At 43.0% G+C, this 14967-nt stretch overlaps 2 long non-coding RNA genes across 3 annotated transcripts in view; one reads left to right on the top strand and one right to left on the bottom strand.

The window, feature by feature from the left end:
• Positions 1-14967, bottom strand: part of LOC138752502 (uncharacterized) — a 148794-nt gene that overhangs the window by 29540 nt on the left and 104287 nt on the right. The gene's annotated exons all lie outside the window — the stretch shown is intronic.
• LOC138752501 (uncharacterized) overlaps positions 1-14967 on the top strand; it is a 57761-nt gene that overhangs the window by 21345 nt on the left and 21449 nt on the right. The window lies entirely within an intron of this gene.

The raw sequence follows: 14967 nt of genomic DNA on the forward strand, positions 1-14967 counted from the left end.
TTCCCTTGGTATGTCTTGTAACCTAGAATAGGGCTCGAACCCACATCGAGTAATTCAACACAAGTAGCTCAGTGTCCACATACCGTGTGAAGTTCTCAAATACGTGAAGGAGTGTAAACGAAGGGAACTCAACTTCTCACCCAGATGACAGTAACATCAACCAAGGATCAGTTTCTGCAGCTAGTGGGAATACAAATCTCAAGCAAGGAGAGAACGGGCAAACAAAATAATAGTTAAATATGTCATTGACCTGGATGTCTTAATTCCTTTGTGAAATTGACAAATTATTTATATACTTGCATGGTTCAATAATTCTCCACAGGCTGGTCAGCCTTCACTGATATATTATCAAGGAAAATCAGTCCTCTGGTAATATTCTGTGGTACTTACAAACTTTTCTTGTTGTCAAGTACCCTGAGAATCTTATGAATTCTCAGAGAGTGTGAATTTTACAGATGGAATTATTGCAATTGAGTCTTACAATAAAAAAAAAATAATGAAGGTGAATCGTACTTCTCTCAGATCAAAATTTAAAAGGTGCTTAAAATCGAGATTAAGGCGGGAGGTGGATCTAAGCAGACAAATAAATGAGAAAGATGGATGAAAATGTGTAAGAATAATATGACAAAAATTATAGTTGTTAGATACAGGTTAGTTCAATATGTTTTTGCATCAATTATGTTTGAATCCACAAAAATTAAATAGATTGAATCCTGCTCTATCAGATTGAGGCTTTGGGTGTGGAAGTGATATTGGATCCTTTTTGCATTCTACTTGGCAGTGTCTTAAAGTTAAAAATTTTTGGTTGAAAGTCAGTAACTTTTTGGAATGGATTACCGGGGTGGGGGAGTGGGGGGGGGAGGTCAAGTTGCCGCAGGATCCGATGCTATTTTTAATTAAGGTTACAAGACCCACATTAAAATTAACTGTGCATCAAATTGAATTTGCTTGAGCAGTTTCTAGGAAATATCATGCAAGTCAGAATCAGATTTAGGTATGGAAAGATGGCAATGGTAGCTGTATACCACTTGGGAAGATTACTTACAGTTTACAAAGAAAATATCATGTATTTTGGAAAACTTGACGCCCATATTTACAAAATGTGGGTTTGCATGTTTAATAGACTCTCCGAAGACCTCATTTCTTGGTAACTTCCAATATTAGACTTTATGATATAAAAACGCTCGATTCCCCACTCCTCCTTTACTTTCTTTTTTTCCTTCTAGGGGTTTTGTGGGAGAGGGGAGGTAGGAGGGTGGGGGTTAGGTGAGTACATAGTGGGGGTTAGGTTAGGGGTTATACCACAAGTCTAACTTTTTGAAATAACTTTTGAATTCAATGTATTCATTATTATGATCCAAAATTAGTCAAAAATATTTTTAAAAGATCATAATTTAAAATGTAAAGAATTTTAAATAAATTTAAAATAATTCTTTCAGATTTTTGAAGTACCTGACATGTCAATCTCTGAAATTTGTAAGGGGACTCATAATGCAATAATCACATGAATAATCAGTTGAATAGTATTGTTGGAGGAAGAAATGTGTCCCAAGTCTCTCAAAAAAAAAGTCAAATTCTTACATGATTATGCGCTGTGAAAAATTTATCAAGCTAATGAACAACTGTGTGTGTTTCCCCATATGGTGTCATTTGAGATCCTTTAATGTGATTGTCACCTCTGGGTGTTGGGCAAGTCGATGGTTCAGAGGTCATTACATTTTGTAGGGATAATTTCAATCACAGAACAGAGAAAGAGACCCTTCACCCCACTGTCTGCTTTAAGCTGAAACCATTAGATTCTTCCCTTCCCCCAGAGTCTTCACCCATGCACTTGGGGCAATTTATGGTGGCCATTTAACCTTCCAACCTGCATGTCTTTGGGATGTGGAACCACCCTGGAGGATATCAGAAGAGAGTGAAACATGAAAGACTGCAGATGCTGTGATTGTAGTAAAAACACAAAAATACTGGAAGAACTCAGCCGGTCTTGCAGCATCCAGAGGAGTAAAGATGTACTGTATTATCAACATTTCAGGCCCGAGTTCTTCTTTAAGGTACGTAAGCAAAAAAAAACTAGGAAGGTGCCTGAATAAAGACTGAAGTGAGAAAAGGGGAAGACTGGGAGAGTGAGGAGTCCAGACCAAAAGACAAAAGGTGGGAATTGATTTTGGCTCTGTGAAAGGAGACAAGAGGGACGAGAGAAAGAGAGCGAGCTTCTGGAAAGACAATAGGGGGCATTTAACGGAAACCAAAGAGATCGATGTTAATGCCATCCAGTTGGAGGGTGCCCAGAGGGAAGATGAGGTGTTCTTATTCCAATTTGGAGATGGGTCTCAGTCTGACAGTGCATGAGACCATGGGCAGACTTGTCAGCAATGGAATGGGTGGCCACTGGGTGAACCACGATATTGTGATGGACAGGCATCTGGAGAGAAAATGCATGCAATTAATCGGAAAATATCTAAGCCCCACCAAGAGAGGCAGAGATGGTCAGGGGTGAACCAGGGTCAGAGGTCTGAGGCTGCGAGACAGCAGATCTACTTGCTGTGTCCATATGATGGCTCTCACTGCCTTTGAGAACCGAGGAAAGAGCACTTGGCTTCTGACTACAAAATATGAGCCATTTGTCTTCGCCTCACAACCCGGAGAACTGGAGGCGCTGAAGGGCAGGGGAAATAGTGCAACCAATTGCAGTGAGTAGCAGCAGGCAGGAGAAAGAGGGAGGGGAGAAATCGGATAAATGTTGCAGCTGCTCATCTCAGCCGAGAGTTTTAAAAATAAATTAAATTTAAAATCTGAAAAATCCGATGTGAAAATGAAATGATAGAAACACAAGCAATTTACAATAGTCCACCTAACACCAAGCCAAATCTAGACAACTCCACCAACAGGTACATCATTAAAACACAATGCTGGAGAAACTTAGCTGGCTGAACTGTGTACCTTATATACCAAAGATACATAACAAACATTTCGGGCTTCAGCCCTTCATCAAGGGAGGGGAAAAAATGTAGGCAGGCGCCCAAACAAAATGGTTGGGTGGGACTGGCAAGGGGGGGAGCCTCCAGCTCTCCACCCCTTCCCTCTCCATTCATAGAGTCAAGCCCCACTGCGTGCTGGTGTGCCCTCCCTCTCTTATCCATCTATTATGTCCTGCCTGTGGGACCTTGCTCCTCCGCCATTTCATTTGGGCGCCTGCCAATGTTTTTTTTCCCACACCTTGACGAAGGGCCCAAGGCTGAAATGTTGGTTATGCATCTTTCTCTTTGCTATATAAAGTACACTGGCCTGCTGAGTTTCTCCAGCGTCATGTTTTTACTTCAACCTTTGGTGTCTGCAGACTTTTCTTGTTTTACTTCAATAGGTATGTAATCCTGCTCATCTCGATTCTGAGGGACCGATGAATGTTTCTGCCTCCACACCTCCTTCCATCATTGGCAGATTTTTTTCATGATGTCCTCTCTAACTTTTCAGCTAACCACTTTAACGTCATGGTCCCTGTGCTTTTGTTTTCACTCCTCTGCTGGGAGGAATTAGATCATTTGAACCTGCTTTCACTCATCTCCTCACAATTGGGCTCACCCCAATTAAATCTCTTCTGTTTTGGCCTATCCAACCTTTCTTCTTTGCTACATTTTCCCAATGCCAGCAAGATCTCCTCTGCACTTTCTCTAATGCACATTGGAAATGGCTTGTTACGATAGGCCAGGGGCTATAGGCCAGAGGTAACCTCTTCAATGCAGACGGCACCACACCCGATGTTGTGAATGGAGGTGTCGTCGCCGCTGCCAAAGCTGAAGACTTGGACCTAGTTCCGTTTGGCATCTTCCCGGCTGGAAGCAAAAGTTTTTAAAAAAAAAAAACTGTTGTTGTAATCACTTGCTTGGTTAATTTTCAGATTCGTTACTTGGGGATTGGCGTGTCGTAACAAAGTTTGGGTTGTTGCTGGGAAGCCCTGACACCATGCAGTTTCCCCCACTAATGCGTAGGGTTATGTCTATTCATTTTTGTACATGTCTGGGGATCTATGAGGTATCAAGGATTCCACGAAGGGGGTCGATGGTCTTAAAAAGTTTGGGGACATCTGCTGCAGGCAAACATGTTATTTAGTTTGATAACATACGGGCCTGTCTGTCACGGAAGGAAGAATGAAACTTCTGTGACCAGCAGCACGTCACTGGACTGTGCAAATCCTGTCAACATCGGTTTACATTTTAGCAACTATCAGGGCTTGTCATACTTGAGTGTAACTACTTTGGTTACATTGCACCTGCAATTGTTCAGAAATTGTGAACAGATTTCTTCAAAACGTACAGCGTTTCGACAGGTCAGACAGATGGTCATTTGAATGATTTATATCTAATTAGGCTGAGCTGAAGCAAGTCAGTTTGTTACCTCTCTGTCATCTGCTTCCTCCACTGAAGTTTACTGGTAGAAAGGAGAGAGTTCAGTTTCCAGTAGCCTCATTAGTTTTTTTTTTCCCTGAGAAATTAAACTGAACGAATTAAAAAGCATGTAAGAGGCCCTTCAGCATTCTGGGCTACGGTCATTTGTTTTTTTTTAAAGTTCATATCCTTTTCTTTCCAAATGCCTTCTGAATGTCACAATCATACCTGTTCCTACAATTTCCTCTGACAGTTCATTCTAGATATGGACTACTCCAAGTCGAAAAAAAATGCCCCTCAGGTCCCTTAAAACTCTTTGTGGTCAATCTAAACATGCCCTCCAATTTGAGAATCACCTACCCTATGAGATTATTTTAATCATGCCCCACTAATAGTTTATTTATTTCTTTAAGGTCACTCCTCATCCTCCTTTGCTCCAGGGAAAAAAGATTCACAGCATCAGCCACTCCCAATAATTTACTCCCTCCAATCCCAGAAATATTCTGGTGAATCTCTTCTGTACCTTTTCCAAATTTGTGCCTCCTTTAAATCTCAGTGCATTTCCACTTGAGATGTTGGAAAACATACTGGGATCCCTCTTGATGAGGGTGCAGGGAAGTCAGGAATCGAACTGAGAACCCAGGTCAAACTATTGTTCTGTTCAGCACCAACTTGGTTGTCTGAAGTAAAAGCAGGAGGTGCTGGGACATTTCAGCAGTTCAGGCCATATCTGGATGATGGTGGATCTCAGGAGGATGAGGAACAACCCACCCTCTACAACACATCAATATCTCTGTAACGGACACACAACATCTCCTCACTTGTCAGGAAGGTGCAACAGTGACTGTGTTTCCTGAGTAGAGTGAAGTGGGCAAGGGTACCGGCCACCATTTGTCATCCACCTGCAGAAACTCCACCGAGATTGTCCAGACAGGCGCATCACAGTTTGGTGCAGTTGCTGCAGAACAATCAATTGAAGGTCAATCCACAGTGGCAGAGATGATCAGTGGGTTCTCCCTCTCCCACTTCCCCCCCCCCCCATCCCACCCACTATTGACATGATCTACCAGGATCACGGTCTGAAGAGGAACTGCAAAATCGTTGATGACCCCTTCCACCTTGCTCACAGCATCTTTCAGCTCTCCCTTTGGGAGAGATATACAGGAATATCAAAGCCGGTACTATCAGGCTGAGGAACAGCTTCTCCCCACAAGTAATGACAATGGTGAACGACCAAAGGAACTGCTCACACTGACCCTCTAAGTCTCTCATATTCACAAATCTAATTTTATACACACACACACACATATACACACACACATACTTTCTTCTTTGGCTTGGCTTCGCGGATGAAGATTTATGGAGGGGTAATGTCCACGTCAGCTGCAGGCTCGTTTGTGGCTGACAAGTCCGATGCGGGACAGGCAGCGGTTGCAAGGGAAAATTGGTGGGTTGGGGTTGGGTGTTGGGTTTTTCCTCCTTTGTCTTCTGACAGTGAGGTGGGCTCTGCGGTCTTCTTCAAAGGAGGTTGCTGCCCGCCGAACTGTGAGGCGCCAAGATGCACGGTTTGAGGCGATATCAGCCCACTGGCGGTGGTCAATGTGGCAGGCACCAAGAGCTTTCTTTAGGCAGTCCTTGTACCTCTTCTTTGGTGCACCTCTGTCTTGGTGGCCAGTGGAGAGCTCGCCATATAACACGATCTTGGGAAGGCGATGATCCTCCATTCTGGAGACGTGACCTACCCAGCGCAGTTTGATCTTCAGCGGCGTGGATTTGATGCTGTCGGCCTCTGCCATCTCGAGTACTTCGATGTTGGTGATGAAGTCGCTCCAATGAATGTTGAGGATTGGGCGGAGACAACGCTGGTGGAAGCGTTCTAGGATCCGTAGGTGATGCCGGTAAAGGACCCATGATTCGGAGCCGAACAGGAGTGTGGGTATGACAACGACTCTGTATACACTAATCTTTGTAAGGTTTTTCAGTTGGTTGTTTTTCCAGTCTCTTTTGTGTAGTCTTCCAAAGGCGCTATTTGCCTTGGCAAGTCTGTTGTCTATCTCGTTGTCGATCCTTGCATCCGATGAAATGGTGCAGCCGAGATAGGTAAACTGGTTGACCGTTTTGAGTTTTGTGTGCCCGATGGAGATGTGGGGGGGGCTGGTAGCATGGTGGGGAGCTGGCTGATAGAGGACCTCAGTTTTCTTCAGGCTGACTTCCAGGCCAAACATTTTGGCAGTTTCCGCAAAACAGGATGTCAAGTGCTGAAGAGCTGGCTCTGAATGGGCAACTAAAGCGGCATCGTCTGCAAAGAGTAGTTCACGGACAAGTTTCTCTTGTGTCTTGGTGTGAGCTTGCAGGTGCCTCAGATTGAAGAGACTGCCATCTGTGTGGTACCGGATGTAAACAGCGTCTTCATTGTTGAGGTCTTTCATGGCTTGGTTCAGCATCATGCTGAAGAAGATTGAAAAGAGGGTTGGTGCGAGAACGCAGCCTTGCTTCACACCATTGTTAATGGAGAAGGGTTCAGAGAGCTCATTGCTGTATCTGACCCGACCTTGTTGGTTTTCGTGCAGTTGGATAACCATGTTGAGGAACTCTGGGGGGCATCCGAGGCGCTCTAGTATTTGCCAAAGCCCTTTCCCACTCACGGTGTCGAAGGCTTTGGTGAGGTCAACAAAGGTGATGTAGAGTCCTTTGGTTTGTTCTCTGCACTTTTCTTGGAGCTGTGTGAGGGCAAAGACCATGTCAGTAGTTTCTCTGTTTGCGCGAAAACCGCACTATGATTCTGGGAGAACATTTTTGGCGACACTAGGCATTATTCTATTTAGGAGAATCCTAGCGAAAATTTTGCTTGCAATGGAGAGCAGTGTGATTGCCCTGTAGTTTGAGCAGTCTGATTTCTCGCCTTTGTTTTTGTATCTGTATCACAAAGGTCCTGAGGCAGCTTTCCTTGGTCCCAGCAGAGCTTGAAAAACTCATGCATATACACACACACACATAGACACACACACACACACACACACATAGACACACACACACACACACACACATATATACACACACACACACACACATATATACACACACACACACACACACACAGAGACCCCCATACACAGACCCCCATACACAGACCCCCATACACAGACCCCCATACACAGACCCCCATACACAGACCCCCATACACAGACCCCCATACACAGACCCCCATACACAGACCCCCATACACAGACCCCCATACACAGACCCCCATACACAGACCCCCATACACAGACCCCCATACACAGACCCCCATACACAGACCCCCATACACAGACCCCCATACACAGACCCCCATACACAGACCCCCATACACAGACCCCCATACACAGACCCCCATACACAGACCCCCATACACAGACCCCCATACACAGACCCCCATACACAGACCCCCATACACAGACCCCCATACACAGACCCCCATACACAGACCCCCATACACAGACCCCCATACACAGACCCCCATACACAGACCCCCATACACAGACCCCCATACACAGACCCCCATACACAGACCCCCATACACAGACCCCCATACACAGACCCCCATACACAGACCCCCATACACAGACCCCCATACACAGACCCCCATATAATATATACATACACACACACACTTGTCCTGCATGTATACTGCATGTTTGTATGCTTTTTATTTCTGGTAGTGTGTCTGCAAGTCTTGCACCGAGGACTGGAGAATGCTGCTTGTCGGATTGTACTTGACTTGATCTATGGAGTAAGAAACAAATGATCAAGTTTTCCATTTATCGCCCATTGTCCTGACAGGTTGGCTTTGATTCTTTCTCCAAACATTGTGCCTGACCTGCTGAATATTTCAAGCTATTCTTTTTTTCTTTTCATCTGCCTCGTATTCTCCGTCAGATAAAAAGCAGCCAATTTACTCATTTTCTGGGAGCACTGTTAATGAAAATAGATCTTCTGCAAATGTTAGAAATCTGAAGTAAAAACAGAGAATGCTGGAAATTTACCACATCAGAAGTGTGGAGAGAGAAACCGGATCAATGAGATCCATAGTTCTGATGAAAGGTTTCCGGCCTACAACATTTACTCTGTTTCTCTTTCCGCAGATGCTGTTTGACCTTTTGAGAGTTTCTGGCATTCTCCATTTCTGTGTCTAAAATGCTCAAATTAACTGTGTGTGCATTTAACTTCTGCGACTGCTGTGCAGGTCATTCAAGAGATGATTGAACAGGATCTTTAATCAATGATGACTTCTCTGAAGAGTTGGCATCTGCCACTAAAAATACTCCAAGACTATGCAGAAATGTTGCTGTGAAGGAACGTCAACAGGTGCTCACATCATCCAAATGTTGATTTGGATCCATGCCATCACCAAAATCCAAAATCCTTTGGAAAATGCAACTTGGAGACCAGTTACAGGACTGATACAAATTTGCTAATGTCGCCCTTGGATATCCATGTTTCTAATAATCAGCTAGTGGTTCCGAAGAAAAGGTGAAAGCAACTTCTGTTGCTTCCTCTCCATTGCATTGATGTTACTGAATGGATTGCACTGAACATCTAGAGAAACCTCGAACATACCTCTGGCCTCTTTGGCACTTGGATCCTAGGGTTGTACTGACTTGGTGGGTCTTGTGTGGCTTGGCTGAGAAGGATAGGTCAGCCAGGGTTATCTTTCTTGATCCCTAATGAAAAGACACTTTCTGGAAAGAGCAAGTCATCTGAAGACACTTGTTGCAGAAACTTAAAGCTGTAGCAAACTGACCAACCAGAGCTAAAGTGTAAAATTACATGAATTGTGGATCAAGTACCGAGGTTGGGTCAATTTTCCCTGGCAGTAACGTGTATATATATATATATATATATATATATATATATATAAGGTTTAAAGCAACTCATGGAAAGTTACAAGCAACATGGGCATCAACGTGTGGTGCAAGTTTACTAATTTCCACCTGATCAGCTGACTTTTCACCATCAGTAGAGATGGAAGATGTTGTTTACTATGCTACTAAATGGCACTTTCATCTGTAACCTGTTCAGTGAAGCTCATTTTGGTTTTCCTAGTACCATTCCATTCTGACGATCATTATCACCATAAGTTAAACGTGGATAGAGCTAAGGTCTATAGAATGAATTGGCCTTGACACCAAGAGAGTGAACCACCTTTGACACCAAGGCAACACAGACTAAGCACTGCGGTACTGCTAGGCAACACCCAGGAAACCCACCATCAGGGCATATGTGAGGAGTAAACATTGTAGCCAACAAAGAACTGCAACTTTACTTCACCGTCTTAGCTCCAAACACCTCGATAGCTTAAACAGTGAAAATCTTAGTCTTCTATTGCCCAAACAGATTTTATTTATTTTAAGGGAACAATTCTATGCTTTGTCTGAAAATGTAAATTTTGATTCTGACTGCTTTAGTTGATGAAATCCATCTCAAATGCAGCACAAGTACACACTGAAGAAAATTTCTAGTTCATCTGTGAGGATATAAACTTGGCAGGAGATTCTTCCTCCAGCAAAGGGACTTCTTCCACCAATAGTCATCTGGTGTCATTAAGGGAAAAAGGTCACATTGTTGTCTGGATCGATACATTACTGAAAAAAGACTTTATAAAGCACTCTTCACCTCCATTGAGAGAGATTTCACTATTGCTATGAGAATCCAAGCCCCACAATCACTCTTTGCCAGTCATTAAAGTACTCATTTAATCTGTGAATATGTGACCTATGATTTTAGTTCTTGGATGAAACCTTCTGATTATCAGTGGGAAAACACAAAATCATGGTATGAATTAGGTGGCATAAACAGCCTGATTAGTTAACTGCAGTAATTAAGTGAATACCTTGCCAATACACTAGGAAAATATTGGTTGTTCATTGTATCACATACATACACTCACATCCATACACACAACCATCCACCTCACAAACACAAGATCGCTTTGATTTCAATCAGACCTGGGTGGGATGGAGAAGAAATGGTTCCCAATACTCTCGCACCATAGGCAAAGCTCTCCCCCTGGTGTCTCATTGCATTGTGCCATCCCATAACCATTAACACTGGGTTAGGATGAGCACCTGGCTATTACACAGCAACAGGTTCATGGCGCAATGATTAAAAAAAAGACATTTGTTTGTTGTAACTGTTTCTCAGGCAGAGGAAAAGAAATTAAAATCTTTCCTGACATTAACGATTCTGCCTTGTAATCCACCACTTTGGAAAATGTGAATTTGGAAAATGTTGCCTGCAGAAAGCCATCAACCATGCAAGTCTCCCATGTTCAACTTTGAGCAAGTTTTCAATGTTACTGAGGCCAATTGGCGCCAGGAAAGGAATTAAAGAGATTCATCCAAAATTCACGCCACCCAAAAGATAGGCTTTATTCGAGGTGATATTATTAAACCCTTTCACTTCACCTGCAGTGGGCCTGCAGTGGGCCTGCAGTAAATACAAGGGTAGCATTGTCAAGCAAATCTCCAAAGTTTTTTTTTGTTTAACTTTGCTGACTTAAGCAAACATAAGCCAACTTCAAGAGAAAGCCGTATCTGATATACAGGTTTCAGGACAAGCTCTTGAAGCTCTGCAGCTTTCATTTTGATTATTTAATTCTTCCAGTCTTTCTCTTTTTCTTACATTCTATCCATCTCTGGAATTTGATAGTCCAGATGCGCCACTCATTTTAACTGAATGCTTTTCACTTCGCCAATTCAGTGGCTCAACCCCATCTGGCAATATTCTTTCACATCTTGTGTGAACAAGGGCATGGTGACATTGTAGCTCTTTTCACCCTCCTTTCCAAAAAAGATTCCCTTTTAACATTTTCCAAAGGAAACCTTTTTAATTGTGTAAATCATTGGCAGCAAAGTCACGCACAGCAAGTTCCAATGGACAGATTGATGATATGATTATGGCCAAATAATGATTTTTCAACAGAGTGATGGATAATTATTATTCATTTAGTTAAATTGTAGCTAAGCTCATGTTCTGTCCATTGTGTGGAAGGATGTGAATCATGGGTTAAGTTCTTCAACTGTACCTGTGGAGCTATGACCCTTTTAACCGCACAAGGTCTAATCATGGCAAAAGTTTCCTTTTACCTTTTCCATTTTTCTTTTTTAATTTTTTCCTTCTTTCTTTCGGTTTTCTTCTTTTTCAGTATTTCCTTCCCTCTTTCCTTTTAGCAAGATGTTGCCAGAGCACAGCCACTCTTTGAACGGCAAGCAAAGGGAAATGTTTCACTCCATCGTGGTACAAATAATAGCAATTAATAAGAATTACAGCAGAATACTGGCCCTTCTGCCCATGTTGTGCTGGCCTATGGAAACCTACACCACACAATCTAATTTTTCCTTACCTCGCACCCATCACCATCAATGCATTCCAGGCATCTCCCATTCTCTGTGTAAAGAAAAAACTTCCCTGTGAAACTCACCTTAAACATATATCCTCTAAAAATAATAAAGAACAATGGAGCATGCAAGAAGAGCTAAATAGCTCATTCTGTCTTCTATTCCCTATAATAATATCACTTCAGCCTTTCACTGAGCACCACGGCTATTTTAATTGCCAATCATGGGATCTTTAACTTTATCCTAAGTTATCACTATATTTGAAATATAATGTCAACAAAATAGTGTTACATACAATATTTAAAAGCCGGAGTAAAACATTAAAAAAAACCTTGAAGTAGGGCTCAGGCCCAAAACTTTGGTAATATACATCTTAAGCTCCAATGGACGCTGTGAGACCAGCTGAGATCCTCCAGCATCTGTGTATTTTTATTATATTAAAAAGCCTGTTTGCTTTAAAGAATGTCAATGCACAATATGCAGACCCCCCGTTGCTATGTCATCGGAAGAAGATTGATGAACTCAATAAGAACCATGTAAGCCACACAATGATTTTGAACTTGTGCTGTACATAGGTGAGTGACAGATGATAAGGTCGTATCTCCCGCTGTTTTGTCGGAACAATTGATGAAGTGTTACAAAATGAATAGAATCTCTTCTCGGCCAACTCTGTCCCATTTCCCACAGCTCAGACTAATAATTTTCCATGTTTATATTTGATCCTCCTGATGGATAAGCTACATAACCCAAGTCGACTCAGACTTGTGCATTATTTAAGCAAGGCACTTATCTGTCTGGTATCTTAAACCCGTTTACATTACAGCCCACAGCGAAACAGCTCTATCTCCCTCTGGGGATGTGGGCATATCGATACGGAGCCAAGAGACAGCCACACAGTTAATGTACCTCCACTGTCAATTTTTCAATGCTAGGACCTCACAGCTCACTTTGATTTTCTTAACCTGTTCCCTGCTGCATTCTGAAGCAATGCATAAAGTCACGACATAGAGAAGCACCCACTCTCCGCCACCATACCAAAGTGCTTTCAGTTAGTATTTTCCCCCTGGTTTTAACTTAACTCCTGGTGACTGTATCCAGTTCTATGCAATCTAGTGTTGGAGGATAGGATTCTTAAATGATGTTTAACATAGGCTGGTGCATGGTCCCTGATAGTTAACGAGCCTTAAAAAGCAGCTTTAATAGATAAAGATCAGATGGACTCATATTTTATTGTTCTAAACATCAACTCCCTCCACCCCTATTACACTGGATGTGTACTGTATACAGTGCACACTTCACCTCCTAGTCTGTAAGGTAATGGGTACATGGAAACCGTACTAATGTATAATGCTTCCAAATTCTCCTCAGTTTGACCATATGTCATTACAATCCACCATTACCTGTGACTCAAATACCTTGGATTCATCACAGTGTTCCGAGAGAGAAGGTTCATCTCAAAGGAGAACTGACTCAGATTAAAAGGACGGGGCACAGTTGGTATAGCAGTTAGCACAACGTTATTACAGCGCCAGCGACTGGGGTTTAATTCTGCGCTGCCTGTCAGAGTCCGTATGTTCTCCCCGTAACCTGCATGGGTTTTCTCTGGGTGCTCCAGTCTCCCAAATGTACGGAGTTGGTAGATTAATTGGGTGTGATTTAATAGGCCAAAGGGGCTTTCTACTGTTCTGGATCGTGAAAATTAAAATTTTAAATTTAATAAAAAAGAATAATGCTGTCATTGTCCTAAATAAATGGTGGAGGGAGAACATAATGTCATTTACTCTCCGTTCCATTACAGATTGCTTCACAAATATTCTCGAAAATCACCTTTCCACTTGTGGTTGATTTGGAAGATAATAGCTTTGACGTTGCTTATTGTCAGCTTGGTTCAGAATCCACGCTATTTGTAGGCCCATAGCTAACATCTATCTTAGGGGTGTTCCTTGGGCTCCAGACACCGGACCACCTCCATCTCCGTCAGTGGTATCACTCGGGCACCAGGTACCGGACCACCTCCATCTCCGTCAGTGGTATTGCTCGGGTTCCTGGCACCGGACCACCTCCATCTCCGCCAGTGGTATCACTCGGGCTCCAGGCACCGGACCACCTCCATCTCTGCCAGTGGTATCGCTCGGGCTCCTGGCATCGGACAACCTCCATCTCCACCAGTGGTATCGCTCAGGCTCCTGGCATCGGACCACTTCCATCATAGTGGTAGCCCTCTGGTTTTTATTTTAATACAAATTGTATTTACAGCATGGTAGAAGCCAATTCCAGCCATTTAAACCTGTGCCTCCCATTCACACGCAAATTAACATTCAACCCTAGATGGAGGGTGGGAGGAAATTGGAGCACCAGGGAAATCCCATTCAGACACAGAGAGAATGTACAAACGCCTCACAGACAGTGCTAGATTTCAATCTACGTCAGTGGTGCTGTAATAGTTCATTTATCATCCGATTGCACAAGTACAACCTGATGAAACACCATTCTCTGGTTGTCGGTGCAAAAGATGCATAAACACAGTCAGACATAACACACGTACAAACAAGCAAATATATATGCAGGATAAATAAGAATAATTACTGTATATTAAATAGTAGAGTCTGTATAATAGCAAAATACTGTATAATAGAGTCTCAGATGGCTAGAGTGAGCAGTTCATTTAATCATTCGGCATTCTCCCTGCCCACGGAAAGAAGCTGTTCCTCAGCCTGTTCTGGCTCTGATATTCCTGCATCTCTTCCTTGATGGGAGCAGCTGAAAGATGGTGTGTACAGAGTGGTAGGAGTCTTCAATGATCCTGGTCAATCACGTCAATTGGAGGGTAGGGAGACTCTAGTAATCCTCTCTGCCACACATATAGCTCTGTGGATCTACCACCAATGTAAATTATTATTTTATTTTTACAGCAAACATACCACTCTGCGATGCAATCAACCAGGATGCTCTCGATAGAAAGGGGGAGATTCAAACTAGAGGACATGGTTTAAGATTGAAGGGGGAAAATTATAAGGAGAACATGAGGGGAAATTTCTTTACGCAGAGGGTGGTGGGGATGTGGAATGAGCTTCCGGCAGACGTGGTCGAGGCGGGATCATTGGTTTCATTTAAGGAAAGACTGGATCGTTACATGGATAGGAGGGGACTAGAGGGGTATGGACAGGTCGCTGGTCAGTGGGACTAGGAGGGTGGGGATTTGC

The sequence above is a fragment of the Narcine bancroftii genome, chromosome 2 (assembly GCF_036971445.1).
Source record: "Narcine bancroftii isolate sNarBan1 chromosome 2, sNarBan1.hap1, whole genome shotgun sequence".
NCBI lineage: Eukaryota > Metazoa > Chordata > Chondrichthyes > Torpediniformes > Narcinidae > Narcine > Narcine bancroftii.